This window comes from Pteropus vampyrus, unplaced genomic scaffold (genome assembly GCF_000151845.1).
Source record: "Pteropus vampyrus isolate Shadow unplaced genomic scaffold, Pvam_2.0 Scaffold174, whole genome shotgun sequence".
In the NCBI taxonomy this organism is placed as follows: domain Eukaryota; kingdom Metazoa; phylum Chordata; class Mammalia; order Chiroptera; family Pteropodidae; genus Pteropus; species Pteropus vampyrus.
Window position 1 is genome coordinate 2,096,825 of NW_011888955.1, and position 15,113 is coordinate 2,111,937.

General features: G+C 51.5%; 1 long non-coding RNA gene across 2 annotated transcripts; it reads left to right on the top strand.

The window, feature by feature from the left end:
• Positions 1–420: 420 nt before the first annotated feature.
• Positions 421–7,452, top strand: LOC111746084. Of its 2 annotated transcripts, XR_002782918.1 has the most exons (3): positions 421–606; positions 1,731–2,072; positions 2,629–7,452. It is a non-coding gene; the product is annotated as an uncharacterized LOC111746084 (long non-coding RNA). The 2 variants fall into 2 exon arrangements; XR_002782917.1 differs by lacking the exon at positions 1,731–2,072.
• Positions 7,453–15,113: the final 7,661 nt, after the last annotated feature.

Consider the following 15,113-nt stretch of genomic DNA (forward strand, 5'->3'; position numbering starts at 1 on the left):
TTTGGAATCTGATTAAACAAAGCAAAAGAAATTTAGCCCTTCGTGGGCCCTTTATGGGCTGAGATGAATCACCACCTCCTTCTGCACATCAGAAACGGCAGTTGAATTCAACCGTGAAAGATGTTGAAATGTTGGTATTTTTCTTTTAGTTTGAATTTCGTGCTTTGATTATATGACTTATCAAAAACAAAAAAAAAGATACTGCTAAATGGGGTGATCTGACTCTGAATCTTCCTGTTCTGAAGTTAGATAGAAAAATGTGTTGGCAGAAAAAGCCTTTGACATACAGGCAGTGAGTCAGCTTGTGAAGCGGAGCTGGGTTCTCAGGCCGCGGGAGGCTGCGGGGGGGTGGGGGCAGGGAGAACTCATTTCAGGAGAGCACAGGAAGCTGCCTAGCCCACTTCTGAGTCACAGGGGAGTCGAATCGGTTACGAGCGAACTCCGCTGTCTCCTTACGCCTCTCTGCAGACTTCAGTATGTGTGTGCAGAACACGCATGTGTGCACTTATTCATCTGTGTTCTGCATTCTGCTTTCCTAGGACGCCCCACCTGCATCCCTCTGCTGAGTGCTGTGGCGATGAGTCACTGCTGCCTGTCACCTCAAAAGTAAGGACTCGCTAAGCCATTTTTTAATTATCACTATACAGTCCCTCTTATTCGGCGCCCTTGGTGAACCCATCTCCCCGTGCACGTAGCTCAGAGAATGGTCGATCGGGGAGAGAAAAGGGTCCTCTGCGTTCACCACGCCTCTGCTGAGTGCCAGGCACCTTATGCATTATTTTATTTAATCCATAAGCAGGTATTAATGCTTCCCTCTGAAAAACGTGAAAACGGTAACGGGGCTCGGTTGCGTTGAGACTCCTCCGGCACCAACTTGGAAGTGGCCGGGTGGAGCTGGAGCCAGGGTTTGCTTGGCCACGTAAACTGCCGTATTCCCACATCAGACTCCCTCTGCCTGTGCGACCCTGCCTTTGCCAAGGCCCAATGCTGTGGCGCTGGCCGAGTCACTACCTCCCCGTGCTGCTTTCCTTCTGAAAAATGAGATGCTTAAAGAACTCTGAAGGCCAGTCCAGTCCCGACATAATTTAGCCTCATTTTATTTTACATCGGGGCTCTTGGGGTCTGGCCACTGACAACAACGTTGCCGAATAACATTCATAAGCCATATTCGGGACGGCTGGATCTGCCCTGACACAGACATTAATGGCCCCATTTTTTGGAGGCTTGTCCATGAATATGGATGGTTAGAAATATTTTCTGCAAACAGAGAGGCCTCATATAATCTACACTCAGCTGAGAGTCAGTTTAGCTTCTGTATTTGACTGTGGGCCTTTGTTGTCAGGCCAGAATGTCTCGGAAAAATTTTCTCTGCTAGAGAAAACTATCCCGCTAGTGAGAATGGAGAAGGATCTGGGGCCTTCAGCCTCCTCTTTCCCAAGAGAGATCCTTGTGGAGAGGGCTGCGGGGGAGGAGGGCCTGGCCACAGCGACCTCCCAAGGGAGGGGCTGGAGAATAATTCTGTCCCCACACCAGCTGGCTTTCTGTCTCTGTGCCGGAAGTCAGGAGGCACAGACACCCCAAAGGTGTGTCCCTCTCATTCGGCCTCCTGGGGCAGAGAGCAGGTGGGAAGGGGCGGAAATGGATTTGTAGGGGCAAAGGGATGATATTTGGCATAGCAAGTGAGGCTTTTCATCACACATTTTGGATCTTTCGATTGTCTTGCTAACCAGAACACGTATCAAGGAGCAATGGATGGAGGGACCGGTACACCCTGATATCTGGGCAATCAGGGTCCCCACGCTAGCCTGGCATTTCAGGGGGCCCCGTGCTTTGCAGGGCCTTCTGCAACAATTTCTAAGACCCTTCTGGTGCCTGGATCGGCTGGAGCCAGCAGAGGGGTCAGGCAGGAGGCTCCAAAGGCAGATGGGGCCTGCGTGGGTCTGGCCCTCGTTCTCTCCATCAGGGCCTGTGCCCCTCTGCCGTCCTGCACAGGCCAGCCTCAGATGCTCCGAGGGATGATCCCCAGTCAGTTCCTCACCCCGACCAGAGCCAGGTTCCAGTCGGATGGCCTGGTAAGTGGACCACTCTGCTGACTACTGTATTGTTTAATGGGATCCCTTGAAATTGGGCAGCCAACACGGTGGTGACACGGTGACTTGATGTGACTTTCACTCATGTCAGATACAGGATGAATTCAGGACTCTGTTCTATGCTGACCCGGGGTCTCAAGAAGCCTGGGTGACCCGTGGTGTGGTTCTCTCTTGTCTAGGTTCCAACCAGGGGGCCACCTCCTATCTCTAGCACTTGAGGGTGGCGAAGGTGTCCGAAGACACCCTTTAGCTTGTGTCCCTACCCCAGCGCTGGTACCCAGGGCGGTCACCCCACCCTTTCTGCAGACCCCACACCAGATATTGGTCAGCGTCCCCGAGCAGGCACCCCTCTCTGGCTGACAGTGTTCCAGAGCGCACTGCAGTGCCAGTGGCCCTCCAGCCCATGTCTTCCCTTGTCTTCGATGGCTATCGTGACACCGAGCTCTCAGGTCTGCCGTAGACCGCGCCCGGCAAGCGGTGACAATGAGCCCGGCCTTCTCATTCCACTCACTGACCTCTTGTCTGTCCTTCTCACCAGTAACAGTGTGCGGAAGGCAAGGGTGCAGGTGACATTGAAAGAGAGAACATTCTAGAAATGCAGTAATTATGGCCTGAAGAGTTCAAGAGAAGATATGTTGGGACATGTGTTTTATATTCGAGCTACACAGTTCTGGAAGGTAAACTTCACATCACCATAAAATAAGTTATTGTTCTCATTCGCCTGCTTGGCTGGGGTCACGCTTGATCTGTGGGTCCCTTTAACAAATGCAGAAACAAACTTTCTGAGAGCCACTGGAAGCCGCGTTCACGGGCTCGCACAGTGTCAAAGCGATGATGAAACAAGCATTAAACAAATGGCATTGGACAGACACAGAGACGAGAACAGCTTTGCCCCATGGACACAGGTTCTAAAGAGCCACGTCATGGTGAGTTACGATGACGTTGCCACCCTTTCCTTGTGGTGGGAGATATGAAATTTGCCAGAAACTGTACATTTGTCAATAAAGAACATGAACAGACAATTCCTGGATCTGAGCAGGAAGAGATGGTGACTAGACAGCCGGAGGAGGCTTTGCCGAGCAATAAACAAAAGTAAGTGCCTCTTCTGTCCCATTAGTCTAAACCTTCGGAAATAACAGTCTCGCATGCGTGGGCCCATGAATCCCACGATGCATTTCAGTTGGAAAGTCACTGTAGGCCGGGATCCACAAAGACTGTTTGCCTGGGGCCTGCACACCCTGCAAGGACCTCTGCGGAGGACCCTGTCAGTAGCTTCCTGCCTCGGTGGCCAGGAGCAGGGGGCCAGGCTACCCGTAATCACAAAGGTCGTGTAGAGTCGGTGCGGTGACATCATTGGCCCGCAGCACAGAGCCCCGCGTTCCAGTCTGGGCTTTACTTCTTACGAGCTGTGTGGCCTTTTATAGGTGAACTTGACATCACAAATTCTCGGCTTCCTCATGAACTGTAGCAATAATACATGCCCTACTTACCAAATCAGTACTGATAACGAATTCATGTTTATAAAGACACTTTGTAAACTGTAACGTGATTTGAAATAAGTATTTTGCAATAGCAAGTTTTATATAAAAAACAACGAAAGCTTTTTCTGTTAAAAGTAATTCAGTAACAACCATATTCAGTTTATTTCACTCTCATTAGACAGTGAGAAATTGGCCCTACAAGGTCGCCTTTGTTTTTGGTGGTTCAAAGCGGCATTAACGAGGCCTCTGTGTGGTGGAACCAGTCAAAACGGCAGGAAAGTTATTAAAAAGCCATTTCCCCTCAGAGGCTATTGGACTTGGACTTACCACACACATCACGGACAATTTCACCGCTCTGCATTTTCAGCGAAACTCGGCATTGAAAGCTTAGCTATAAGCCCAGTCTCTCCCTCGGCATCTCAAGAGCACCACGAGCTGCTTCTGTGTCATTTGTGTTTGATTCTAATTGTCCTTGACATTTCAGAAGTGAAAAGCATTGGCTTCCATTCTCTATGACTTCAAAGATAGACCCCATCGGATAAATAAGTGGCCGAGGGCCCCAGGGGGCAGTGTGTTCTGCTGCTGATACTCCGTTCCCTATCAGCCAGGGTCCATGCGGCCCACCCGAAGATGAAGATGAAAGGCTGCGGCCTAAATAGGAAGTCAAGTGGCGAAAAGACGGCTCTGTTTTCATGATTTGGCTAAGAAAAGTAAAGCTCTCCGTGTCTGCGTTTCTAGCTTAGTACAGCTCTTCACCGCAAAGGCCTGCAAGAGGTTCAAGTCCACAGCCCATTCGTCATTGCGGAGTCAGCGCCTTAGCCCCTGTCTCCTGGGAACGCATTTCCCCGGTTCAGACCTCACGTCCAAGGTCACGAGCATGCACCACGAGCTCTGGGAGGGAAGCCACAGTGGGATGGACTGTGGAGACCCTGCCTGACGCAGCCCCGAATCCTCGCATGTCGTGGAATCAGCAGCTGACAGAGCGGGGACGACCACACCGTGTCACCACGGTGACACCGATGTGCACAAGCACCGCAGCGGTGTCCTGGCCGAAGCGGGTTCTCGCTCCGTCTCCGACCTTAGCCGGACGGGACCAGGAGGCCATGCGGTCGGCTCACGCGGGAATACGGTGATTGAAAACAAGAAACCTAGGAAGTATTCGGAAGCCAAAGGGTGGCACCACGGCACTGGACACATGCAAAGGAGGATCGAACACAAAAGCCACCCCCACCCTCACTCCGGGCCCCAAGGGGGCGCTGCGGCGAGGGGGTCAGCAGAGGCCGCCGTCCTCGGCAGCATGGACCGACACCTCTGCCCATCCGAATCCAGCCCCTTCCAACCTGGTCCCCACGATGCAGCCAGAGTGGGCTTTTTCTAAAGCAAAAACGGCATCATCTTCTTCCCGGGCCTAGCTTCCTCCCGTGGCCTCCAGGTTAAAGCACCTGAGAGCTCCGGTGCCCGACGGGGCCTGACGTCCCTCGTCTCGTCTCGTCTCAGCATTCTTCTTCTTCATTCTGTTGTTTAAAAGAAGAAGATTACAAATAGGAATAATAAAATGGCGATAACTGCCTATCTGTCACCTTTAAACGTAAATGGATCCAATGCTCAGATCTAATGAGGCGACGGCTGAATGGGTAAGAAAACAATACCCTTAGCTGTGCCGCCTGCAAAAGACTCACTGCAGACGGAAAGACACACAGGGTTGGAAAAGGGTACTTCATGAAAATGGAAACAAGCAGCCAAAAAAGCCAGGGTCGCAAAATTTATACCAGACAAAATAGACTTTAAAACCAGAGACGAAGGACCCAGTAATTACCCTTCTGCGTGTTTATCCGAAGAAACCTGAACCTGTTTAAAGGACACGTGCATCCTGTGTTCACGGCAGCATCGTTTACAGCAGCCAAGATATGGAGGCCGCCTGGGTGTCCACCAGTGGATGGACGGACAAGGAAGAGGTGGTGCGTACATACGACGGAACACGATCAGGCAGAAAAGAGTGAACTCTTGCCATCTGAGCAACGTGGATGGACCCAGAGGGGATTATGCTGAGTGGAGAAAGTCAGACAGACAGAGACAGATGCCATGCGATTTCATTTACATGCGGAATCCTAAGAACAAGATAAATGAATAGACAAAAAACACTCATAGATACAGAGAACAAGCTGATGGTTGCAGGATGGGCGGGGGTGGGGGGCCCGGGTAAAATGGTGACGGGATTAAGGAGTACAGATCGGCAGTTACGGAACGGTCACGGGCTGTAACATACAGCACAGGGGATGTGGCAGTAAGATTGTTGTAACCGTGGGTACTAGACGCATCGGGCACCTCCTCACACGTTCATAAACGTCGAAGCGCTGTGTCGTGCACTTGAAACTAACATCGTATGCCGACTGTAATTGAAAAGTAAAATTATTTTTTTAAAAAGCCGATCAACCAAAGCGTGGAAAGGGGCCATTCACTCCGGGACGGTGCTGCTGCGTCTTGCGTCTGACCGTTCGGACACGTGATGGCCTGTGCACGCAACGGCGTCGCTCCAGGCTGCCGCCGGCCGGCCCCGCACCCAGCACGTGCACACGGCCCCACCCGTCTCTGCTTCCCTCCCATGCTGTCCTCAGGGCTGGACGCAGACCGTGTGTTCAGCAGTCCTCCTGGAAACCAGCCCCGCAGCTGCCTCGGCGGCTGGCCCTGGGCGCGCCCGTCGTCACCTTCATCGCTCTGCCCGACTGGCCTGTGGAGGCGTCTGTTTCTGCTCCAGGCCCAAGTCTCCTGTCCCCAGGGGTTACGCCCTGTCCGGGATGGTAACCCACGTGCCTAGCACAGGGTCCAACACAGGGAAGGGACCAAATAGTCGTCGTTTTAAACTAAGCACCACCTGAAGAAAATAGGGGGCATTATTTAAATCCCTGTAACCAGAGGTCATCTGAATGTCGTCGGAAAAATCTGTGCTACTCTCAGCTCTCCCTGCTCGGCCTCGTTCCCTCCGTGTTTCCACGTCCCCAGCGAGTCGTAACGCAAAGCTGAGGCCCTCGGCCCTCGTCAGCCCCCACCATCCCCTGCCGGCCATGCGTCTCCAGAGGCGTTTCTTTCGTTTTAAGCCACCAAAGCAGAGCTTGCCTTGCGAAGCACCTTCCTTCTCTCAGGCTGCCCGATCCTGGAACCCAGGATGTGCAGGTGATGCTTTTGTGGCTGATCTCAGTCTCTGTTTAGACCCAGGGTTAAGTAATTACGAAGATTAGAACATGTCGGTGTTAGAGAAAGAACACGCCGAGAGGAAAAGGTAGCAAAGTACGTGCAAGAGGAAAAATCTGCCTCGGCTTGAGAGTGAAGTAGTGTGTTCCCAGCTTCTGTCGCTGTGCGACGAATCGCCCCAAATCGCGCTGGCTTCAGACGATGGCAGCACGTCGTTTGCTCCCGTCTGCAGTGGAGACAGCTGGGGTTCGATCTGCTCTCTGCTGCACCTCAGGCTGGGTGGCCCTTGAGGCTGGGGACGACTCAAGTCGCCCGAAAGCGCGCCCACCCATAACCTAGCAGTTGTGGGGCAGGTTCCCCTACCTGCGGCCTCTGCATGTGGCAGCTTCGGTTCCTCACAGAGTGAGGGAGATGGGCCAAGGCCTGGCATTCGGGGAGAGACAGGCAGAGGCTACAACCCTTTCAGAGAACGGCTCACCTCGGAAGTCACAGTGTCACAAAACCCTGAGTGTTTGAATGAACCTTTGCAGATATGACTCTAATGAATGGACTTGCCAATAATTATGCCTTTTTCCCAAAACGTATTCTTTCATGTAGCTTGATATATTTCTGTACAAGAGAAGATCTCCAATGCTCCCTCAGTAAAAAAAAAAAAAATTAAAAATTTAGAAATTTAAAAAAGAAGCCGCCAGGTGCTGTGGAAAGTCTGTCCCCTGGCCCTGCTGCTGGGTCCTCCGAGAAGACTGGTGACCCGAGCTTCCGCCAGGGCCTGGGGGTTCCCCAGCTCAGAGAAGTCGTCTGGTCACTGCGAAGGAGCCTTCCCTCGTCTCGACCACCCAGCATCAGGCGACACCGAATGGACCCACCACTCCTGGCCAGGGGACACACCTGCGGTGCCCCTGCCTCACAGGTGCACGGTCGTTAACCGCCGGGCTCGGCGTGCGCCGCCCGTCTCGGCTCCTCGGCATCTGCTGCGACTGGATGAACTGGGAGCCGGCGAAGCCGATGGGAGAGCGTGGGCTGAACCCACGCGACTCCGGCTTCCACCCACGAGCCTCTGTCCCGTAAGAGACACGCGTGGCGGCAGCTGCGTTGGGGGGTTCATCTCGAAGGGCGTTTGCCAGTTTCCGTCCTGAAAGCACAACACTTAACTCCAGGTAAAGCAAGTCGTCACGTTTTTAATTTCTGTTTTTCGGTCACTGTCGATATCCGGTATTCTGTTAGGTTCAGGAGTACAGCACGGTGGTTAGACATTTATGTCACCTGCAAAGTGATCGCCCCGAGAAGCCTGGTACGCACCTGGCCCCACACATGGTCACTACAACATTATTCACTGCGTTTTTAATATGTAAAAAATGGTGTGTTTTCAAGTCTTTAAAGACACTCCTTTCCTCTTTTGAGATTCACTGTCTGTTGCATTTTCTCAGAAGTTTCTTCTTATACCCATTGCTGGTTTTCTTTTAACTTCTCAATGTTCTTTGTGTATAAATAATCTTAATTTTTTTTGTCTTCTGTGTGGATAAAATACATTCTTCCATCTGTCACTGACAAAAAAAAAATTCCTCTTAATATTATTAGGTCAAAAAAATATATTTCAGTTTGCTCATTATTGTGGGGAAAAAAAAAAAAGGCATCAAGCTCGTTATTAAGAAAACTACTTACAACCTTACTCGATTATTTTGCCAGGGACCTCAAGCAACATTCACTGCATCATTCAACAACATTTAGTGCGCCTCCCCCAATTTTGGATGCCTCCTCCGTTAGGCCAAAGCATATTCGATTCGTTTCAGACATCGAGAAACGAAGACAAACTCAAAGGGCTTTAGGGCTCGTTTATTCCCTGTGAGGTACCTGGAAAGGTCATACTGAAGTAACATCAGTATTTGCTAAGTCCTTCCTCCTGTAGGGAAAATCGCCCACGGGGATCTGGCCCCCCGAGCTCACGATTCTCTCGCCGGGATTGGGCGCAGGTGGCCGAAGGGTGGCGCAGACGCCCACTCGGTGTCTGCACGACTCGCCAGGTGCCGTCTCAGAGCAGACGCCATGGGAGGGAAGTGTCCTAGCCCATTCTGCTCCTTTCCTCACTTCGAACATTGCAGGGGAGGCTTTCTCCCCCAAAACTTTAAAATAAAAATGTATGGTTTCTATATCAGCAGGGACTCTTAAAAGACAATTGTAGGACACAACAAATCTGTCCTGAGGCTGAGGGGGCTGCTGTCTGGGGAGAGGCGCCCCGGCCTTGTGCTTTGCTTAGACATAATAAATGTGAAGTCTGTCTCCCGCGTCGGCCCCCAGGGAGGACCCAGAGCAAACCCCTCTGCGCCTCAGACCTCCTTGGCACGATGTTCTTGAGGGTTTCCGTGAAAGAAAGATGCGGGTGTGTTACGCTCCTTGTTGTTTTGGGCACAACCCGGCGGGGCCACGGAAGGCCTGGTTATCTGATCAGACATCACTCTGGATGTTTGCGTGCGGGTGTTTTCGGATAGGATTTATACTTAAAAACGGCGGACTTTAAAGCAGGTTGCCCTCCATGAACTGGGTGTATTTACTTCTATGTGATTTTGTTACGCGTCCAGTAAAGATACAGGACAATTTCGTCACCTCAAAAATCCCTTCCGTTGCCTTTTTGTAACCACGCCCACCACCTCCTGCCACCCTTGTTTGTCCTGCCCCTAATCTCTGAAACCGTTCTGGTCTCCGTTCCTATAATTTCGTCATGTCGAGATGTTATATAAATGGAACCACAGAGCATGGAACCTCTTGGAAGTGGCTTTTTTCACTTGACACACTTCCCTGGAGGCCCCTCCGAGGGGTTCTGTGTGCAGAGGTAATACATGTACATGGTGTTATTTTTCATTGTAATTGTGTTTATGTGTCTCAAAAAGGCACTGGACCCCGTAGGGCAGTTTTAAGGGTTAAATGAAATCTCCAATCTCTCTCTCTCTCTCTACATATGTGTATGTAGATGTGCGTGCGTGCGTGCGTGTGCGTGCGTGTGCGTGTGTGCGTGTGTCTACCTCTCTGCATCTCCGCTTCTGGCTCTCTCTGGCTTTGTCTCTATTTCCATCAAAAATCGATGCCTTCTTTTCCTAGAATATATGGATTTAAGTCTCTCGTAAAGAGAGAAATAAAATGAAAAGGCAACGTAAGTTTGATAATGTAGAGAGACAAGCAGGTGGTGGCATAGATCAGAACCAGAAATGAAGCCGGTCTTCCTCAGTGCCTTCTTCGAAGCTCTAAACACTGGTCACTGGGGAACTCCACATTGGCTTTAATTTTTGTGCTAAAAAAATGAAGAAAGGGAAGCACAGTCAGCTCCGTGGGTGTCTGAACCATCAGCACTCAGGAGCACACCTGGTAGGCCAGGAAGGCCAGGAGTTTGTCCTCGGGGCGCTCGTTATGAAGAGACACAAAGGTAATATACGATTTCTGCACAAGTAAACACTGAGCTCCATGACTGGCTACAGATGATCGATTAATGTTATTCCTTTCCTCTCTGTACTGTTCTGAAATATTCTCCAGGCTCAGATGCGCAAAAGAAAGAATTGGCCTAAAAGCCCCAAGAAAAGCCAGGGAGGGTGTCACTTACACAGGATGAAAATCAGCATAGAACTTACACTTGGGAATTGCCAAATCCGAATAAACTTTCTTAGGAGTTAGTGTTGGAGCATGACGATTAAACTAGCTTCGACAGTAATCCATGCAATTTTAACATGTAAATATAACTTTTGCTTCTTAAACTTAGCAAAATTTATACTTATAATAAAAATTTTCTCTAAACAAATTCACCGTAAATTGCACAAGAACCAAAATTTGCTGCTTAATAAGTATGCAAAAATGTAGCACTAAGTAGCAGAAGTGAGATACTTCTATTATTGTTTTAAGTGTATCTTAAACCCAGCTCCACAGATGAAAGTCGATTTGCTCACCCAGGTTATTAATAATCATAATTCAATAATGATAGAAACTGATTGCCCTAGGGGAGAAAAGGCTGAGAGTTTTATGGGATGTAGAACAAAGCGATTAGAACGGGCTGCTCTGGGGTCGGTGGGTTGGTGGTCGTGATCCAGAGAAAAGATTTGGCAGAAGGACCCTGGATCTTAACTTCCACATCTTCATGCTGCCGCCTGCACATCCACCCGCTCGCTGGGGACTGTGTCGCTGGGGTGCACACTGAGCAAAGGCCCTGCATGGTCACTGGCTGACTCACGCCAGTGCCGGCGACACAGGCCCTGCGGGGTGTGGCACGGAGACAGCACAAGGCCACTCCTTCCATGGCTCTTCCTCGCATCCCATCTGAGTCCCCCGTTGGTCTTTCAAGGTGCCCCGCCCCCCAACATCGTGTGGAGCAAAGTCCCTGGGGCGGAAGGCACTTCCAAAGGAACGGCGTTTGTCCCAGACCAGTTTTATTCAAAACCCCGAGTTCTGTCTCCTTATGGGATTATCTCGTTGAAAGTCCCTGAGGTTTTTATGTTTCTTCAGCTTGATTTTAGAGAGCGTCCGCCTGCATGGTGTGGGGAGGGCGTTGAAGACTCGCGCGCGATGCCAGGCCAGCCCCGCCGTGTAGAGCGTGACTCAACTGAAGGTGAGTAACGACGTTTAGAACCTTTATGCACCTGCTGAGTGGGATGCGTTCGTGTAGGAGGGAGGACAGCCTCGAGCCTTCTCCAGCGTCGGACACCCCCTCAGCATCATCTTAGGCCTCACGGTTTTCAGTTCTGCCTGTTTCCAGTAGCTGGGACTCGGGGTCAGGCTTTAAAACTTCGTCCTCATCATCTAGTGGCTGATGTAATGTCCTGTTGTCCCTTCCATCCCTTGGCCGGGGCACTCCAGTGGGAAGGCAGGTCGGCCTGTCCTCTGCTGCCTTCCCAGCCCCACTGACTGTGCTGCAGCCCAGGCCGTAGGGGTGGCAGAGGCCCCCAGGGGCCTCTCGTGGGCGCCGCCGAGATCAACAGCCGGTGCCCTCGGCGAGGCGGGCCGGCCCACGCCCTGGGAGCACGTGGGCGACTTCCATGGCAGGCTTCCCGGGCAGCTGCCTGAGACGCCGAATGGCTCTGGGTTGATTTCCAAACAAGCCAAAGTACAATCTTCCCTTCGTTTACTCAGCGGCTGCATTCCTGAAAAATCAGAGTATGTTCAGACGATGCCCAGAATAGTGGGTGTTTACGTGGACAAGGGGGTTAAGTTTGGGTTCGGCGCATTATGGAGAGATGTTTCAGCAGGGGTGCGTGTGGAGGTCATGGGCCGTGCGACAGTTCTATGCTGTGTGGGGCTGTCCTGTGCATCGCAGGGTGTCAAGCACCCCCGCCTCCTTTCATGAATGTCAGAGGCAGCACCCCCCACCCCCCATCACTGTGATGGCCGAGAGTACCCCCTCAAATATCCAGAAACTCCCTTTGGGGAGCTGTAATGCCCTCACAGTGACTTCTAATAGTTACTGTTTGAATATGAGGACACTTATTGCCTGTCCTCAACTCTGAGCCTTTAGCTAAATTTTTAGGCACTATTAGGAGGTTCAGATCCAACTACACTTAATTGTGATCTGCACTTAGACTATAAATCCTCACAAAATTGTGTTCTGTTGAATTTTTGCAAATGAGGAAACGTGGATGAGTTACTATTTTATCTTAGGTCACGTAGCTAATAAGGGGCAGGATCGGAATTGGAATCAGTCTTCTGACTTCAGTACGTGACAATAAGTTAGACTTTAGAGCAAAGAGAAAACGAAGCGTTCTGAAACGGAGCCAGGGATAAAGTTCGTGTTCACAAAATGCCTGCCACGGAGTTAACGGACGGCCTAAGGTCGGACCTCAGATTCTGCTCTGAAGTAAAAAGAGGAAAACATTTCAACTACGCGATTCACAGAGCGTAAGAGAGGAAGTCGGGAGAGTGGCCGGCCCTGCCTTCATCCTGTCTCTCCGAACTTCCGCGGCCCTGATGGGCTGCTGCCCTCACGGGGCGTTTCGTGCCTGTCAGCTTGTCGTTTCTGGTCCCCACCCGAGTCCCAGGCTGCCAGGAGCAGACGCCCTTTCTTATAAGTTTGTGTTTCCTACTGTGTACGCCATACGAGGCCACTACTCCCGGGGGACGCTTCCCGCTACGTCGTCACAGGGAGCTGACATGGAGCGTGGAGGAGCCGGGCTGCGCTGTGTGAGCAGTGGGAGAAGGAGGCCCTCGTGCCACACGCGCGTGCACACACGCACACATGCACACACACATACATGTGCGTGTGTGCGCATGCACGTGCACACGCACACACATGCACACACACGCACGTGCGCACACATGCATGCACAGGCACTCACACAGACACATGCACACACACATGCACGCGCACGCGCACGCACATGCACGCACACACACGCACACGCTCACACAGACACATGCACACACACATGTGTGCGCACACACCTGCATGCACACACGCACACACACGCACACGCTCACATGCACACACACATGCGCACACACGCGCACACATGCAATCACGCACACATGCTCGCACACGCACACACACGCACGCACATGCACACACACGAGCGCACACACACATGCTCGCACACACACACATGTGCGCACACACTCACTCACACACGCACACACACACACGCACACACACACGCACACCTGCACGCACACACACACGCACACACATGCACACACACCTGCACGCACATGCACACACGCGCACACGCGCGCGCGCACACACACATGCTCGCACACACGCACACTCACACATGCGCGCACCCGCCCCTCCGCCCTCCCTGTCCGCCGTGAGCACGCCATGGCCACGGAGCTCTCTCGAGAGGGTGCGGGCAGGTGTAGCGGCCGCCTCCCGGGCAGCAGCACCTCCTCCCAAACGCCATCAGTGCCGCTCGCCGTGTCTCTCGGGCCGACCTGGGCTGGTGCTGCTCGTCCCCACATGCCTGGCCAGACCGCATCGGAGTCCACTCTGCGCACGCTCCGGGTTGACCCCACAGCGACGTCCGGCCCGCCGGTTCTGCCCATAACTGTGCCGTTTGCTGCCTGAGGGCCTCCGACTGCTCAGCGACTCAGCAAAAATCAGTGACGGCCGATCAGTGGTGGCCGATCTGCCGAAGGCTAATCTGGGCACACGTTAACCAAGAGTTGTCAAATTATTTCATTCTGTCACTAAGTACATTGAGCAAAAGAATGCAAATGAGTTTACAGAGTCCAAATGGGTCATTGAAATCCTCGATCATAAATAGAAAAACACGTCAGAGCTCATTCAATTGAGTTCGTAAGGAGAGGAGGACCTTTCCTTGAAGCATAAGGCGAAGACATCCAGGCGAACACGGTGGGGACGGTGGCGGGTCCTCGTGACATGAGCGCAAACGCGCAGGGCTGGCTCTCTGCACACGTGGTTGGACTCGCAGACGGGCGGACGCGGGCGGGAGGGAAGGGGACTCTCACACAGGAAAAGTGTGGCGAGGGGCTGTTCGGAGGAGGAAGCTCCAGGTGAGAAATAGCCCCGAGATGGTGTTTGTGACAAAGCGGGAGGCGCTTTAAATGAGGAAGGAGCTTTTCAAACAAAAATCAGCCGCACAAAAGGGACATGGGCAACGTTTCTCTAGATAATACACCAAACTTAAGTTTTGTTTTGTTTTGTTTTTTTAATCTCTGAAGGATTGCATAGTATTTATTTGTAAAATAGGATTAAATAAATTTGTGAAACTTTTAATTAACATAATTTATGTTTTCGACCGTCTATGAGATATCTTCACAGGACTGCAATTACCAACGCTTACTCAGACTCTTGTGGATATTGATTATAATTTCTGCTTTGTTACAAGGAACTAATGTTCCATGAAGCTAAAATGGACAATGCAAGATGGGGAAAGATGAATGAATCAAAAAGAAGCTGGAAGCTAAAATATCAAATTCTTCTAAATTCTTCTTCACAAGACTTATTTTTCACTGTCTCCCAGGCCTAGCAAAGCAGGGAGGGAACAGGGAGAGTTAACTTTCTGCAGGCCTCCGGATAAGGGTTTCTTTCCACCGTCCTTAAACCTGCAAAGTTTTCTCCGTAGAGTTAGGTCCAGAGGCCAGAAGGACCTCAAAGCTAAGAGTTCCATGGCCTGGCAAAGTCCTGTTTTACTTTGGGGTTAAGTTTTTATTTTTCCCATTGGGGGGAAAAAAAAAGTTCTCTTACTCTCCCCTAAATCTCCAGATTTCTAGCCAGCGTTTGCTTGCTTGTCGTGTCTTTTCTTCTTGACCTGCCCTTCGTCTCTCAGCCAGCCTGGACCCGGGTTCCACCACGTACTCTACCGAACCTGCTTCCGTCGATACTGCCCCCCACCCCAGCATCCCTGGCCTCAGGGTCTCCCTGCTC